Here is a 3,753-nt window from a genome sequence, read left to right as displayed (position 1 = left end):
GCTGGGCTGCGGTGAGCAGCCAGAGGTTGGCGTGAGCGGCTGCGTGCTGCCATCAGCGGCCGGTGGCCAGTGTCAGTGGCTGGAAGCCATTGTGAGCGGCTGGCAGCGGAGAGCTGCCGTGAGCTGCTGTGAGGGGCCGACTGACAACGGGTGACTGACTGCCTCAGCCGGGGGGGAGCGCAAGGCTCATAATACCAGCATGGGCCAGGGAGCTGTGTCCTACACAACTAGACTGAGAAACAAGGGCTTGAACAAGGGAGGAAGGGGGTTTCCTCTGCCCTTGCTACTATAACACTATGCATTTAAGCCAGCCCAACCTCCTGAGAACCACTACCACAAATGAAAAAGCTCCAGGCCCTTTTGGGAATGCATGGCAATCATCAAGGGCCCCTATCAATTCCTTCCTAACTTGCTCTCGCTGTCTTTTTTTTTTTTTTTTCTATTTGGCTCTGATTCCTGGGCCTGGCACTTATTTGAAGCAACATGTTTTTGTTTTACCTTTTGGGTTTGGGTGTCTACTTTCAGTCTTTCTGATTTGGGGCTATTAATTCTCCCTAAAAATTGATTGACATACACTCAACTCTGTGACATTTCGCACTCTACACTGTCTCTGGTAGAATGGCACTCCTTTGTTTTGGTCCTTTGCGACCTATTCCCAGTGCCAGGATGGGTTGGTACCCAGGGCAGCCTAACCCAGATCCACTTGAGGAAGGATTTGGACAATGTCAACCATACAAGTTACTTTTGTTTTATTGCTATTGCCCACTCCCCACTCCTGGTAATAAAACAAACACATATTCATTGGAGGGAAGAATAAAAAGGAAAAGAAGAATCACCTGCAATTCTACTACACAAGATAAACATTATTAACCTTTTGATATACAAGATCTGACAATTAAGTTCGCGAACTTGTTGCAACCTATTGCTAACCTTTTTTGATATCAGAGGGATTATTTGTTTTGAATTTATACCAACTGGACAAACAGTGAACCAAGTTTCCTATTTGGAAGTGCTGAAAAGGCTGCATGAAAAAATTAGACGACCTGAACTTTTCGCCACAATTCCTGGCTCTTGCATCACGACAATGCACCAGCTCGCACGGCACTGTCTGTGAGGGAGTTTTCAGCCAGTAAACAAATAATGGTATTGGAACATCCTCCCTACTCACCTGATCTGGCCCCCAATGACTTCTTTCTTTACCCGAAGATAAAGGAAATATTGAAAGGAAGACATTGTGATGACATTCAGGACATCAAGGGTAACACGACGACAGCTCTGATGGCCATTCCTGAAAAAGAGTTCCAAAATTGCTTTGAAAGGTGGACTAGGTGTTGATGTCAGTGCATAGCTTCTCCAGGGGAGTACTTCAAAGGTGACCATAGTGATATTCAGCAATGAGGTATGTAGCACTTTTTCTAGGATGAGTTCTCGAACTTAATTGTCAGACCTCGTATATGTTTTCAGTCTTTTTTCATGTTTGTTTATATACACATTTTTAAAAATAAAAGTATATTCATAGCACATACACAGTTTGCATTTTGCTTTTACATACTTATCATTTTGTCATGATCATCTTCTAGTATTATTAGTTTTGACCAAAAAAAAAAAAAGCTTTTTAATGGCTGTATATTTCAACATACAAATATAACATGATGAAATTCTATTATTAGTCATTTATGTTGTTTTTGATTTATCACTATTGTACAAGAAATCCTAATATTCAGTGGCCTAAATAGTGCAAGTCACAATCAAACAACTATAGATATAAAGCTAAATTAACTAAAATTAAACACAAATTTTATAGTTGCATCTTGGAAAAATTTCTTAATAAAACCCTTTCACAGGCCGTTGAAAGTTTCTGTAACGTCCCCTAATCATTTGAGTCCCTGCAAATGATTCTGTTTCACCTTAAAATTTTGCACACTAAGTACAGCATTCATCAATGGATCTTGTCTACAGCAAGGGTTACTGTGATATTCTGATGGTAATTTCCTATTTCCCTTATTTCTTCTTCATCTATTATTTGGAATTCTTCTGTAAGAACGATTGATCTCTTTCCTTTCCTCCATTTATTTATTTATTCACTTATGTCAATATAGAGTCATATTTGGGGGGGGTGGTTATAGTCCAATAGCATTATTTATTTTGTTCAAATTGTTCTAGTATTGGCTACTGGGAACTCCTTCAGGTAGGCGCCTTTGTCCTTTTGATATGATTCCATCTCTGCATCCTTTTTCTTTCTTTCTATCAATCTATCTATCTCTATTTATCTGCATTTCCTCACTTTCCAGCTTTAGGCTTACTTTGAGGTTCCCCTGAGCAGCCCTGGTATAAACCATTTCTCCAACGGGACCAGATCCCTTTTATTGGAGAATTGTATTTAGTAGTCAAGATCTAGGCACTAGATATATTCATTGCTACTAAGATGTCACTGCTTTATAGGCTTTCTCAGCAGACATAACTAGGACATACGTTTGTATAAATACCCATGCCCACATATCTATATTTATTTATGTATCTATCTATATGTATATCTATTAAAATAAACACGAATTTATGTTACTATCTCCAACTCTACTCCAGCACCACAAAGTTCTTTCTAGTCTTTCCCCTACTTGCTTATTTTTATATTCTTTTCCTGAGAAGACTTTCCACAACAACAGTAGCATATAGAACAGTTCCGTCACCCTAAAAATTCCATTGTGTAGCAATTGCTTAGCCATTTCCTCCCTTTTTTCCTAATCCCACCAGATGATGATTTGTTATCTATCCCTATGGTTTTCTTTTTCCAGCTTGCTATATAAAGGAATCATATAGTTGTAGCCTTTTGGGGGTCTAGTTTCTTTCACTTAGCAAAATGAAGCAATGTTTCCAAAGTATTTCTGCTAAGCCCCAGAAGATACAGAGGTATCACAGAAGTCCCAATAGGAGGTGAGAGGGATATAAAATGTAAAGCATGTGGAGTCTTCTATTCCTGCTGGATCAGAGTGGGTACAGCCTGTTTTCTCTAAAAGTTTGAATTAGAAGACAAAAAGAATTAGGAGAGAAAGAAATATGATCTGGGGAATTTATAAGGCTGGTAGACAGCACTGAAGTTCTACTTTAAAACATTTAGAAGATGGCTTGTGTTTTCAGGTGTTTTAAAAATAACTGCTATCACTTAGTTCTCAAAATTACTCTGTTTGCTAAAAGTTCCTAAATGTGCTTTCGTTCAATTTGCACTTGTTATGTAAGATAGTAAAATTGCATTCAGTTAGTAGTGAAACAGGGCCCGGTTGGGACCCCCCACAGAACAGGCCTCACTTTTCCCTGCCCTAAAGCTTAATAGATCAAGCCCTCTCCCTGTGTTTGAGCTTGGAATGTCCCCCGTCTCAGTTGCCTACTTTAGAAAATTACCCTGAAACATGGTTAATACCCTTGTGCTTACTGATCACAATCTTTATGGCCTAGCATTCTTTCCAGGTTACTCCCATCGCTGCTCCTCGGTTGATGACCACTTTGGAGAGTCACATCGCCTGAGGGAAGGCTCCATGCAGAACCCTGGGACAAAATGCCCAAATTTTCCCTTAAAAACCTCAAGCCGGACTGAGAATGTGAAGGCAGTTTTGGAAGTGTTAACCCACAGCCTTCTCAGACTGTGGGTTAACCTCAGACCTTCTCAGGTGCTCTGACAATAAACGCTTGTTCTACTACCCAATTCCTGTGTTGGCCTATTGGCTGAGCGGCACAGGCAGCACGAGTCCCGGACTAGTT

Source organism: Rhinolophus ferrumequinum, chromosome 10 (assembly GCF_004115265.2).
Source record: "Rhinolophus ferrumequinum isolate MPI-CBG mRhiFer1 chromosome 10, mRhiFer1_v1.p, whole genome shotgun sequence".
Classification (NCBI taxonomy): Eukaryota; Metazoa; Chordata; class Mammalia; order Chiroptera; family Rhinolophidae; genus Rhinolophus; species Rhinolophus ferrumequinum.
Note: the sequence above shows the minus strand (reverse complement) of the source record.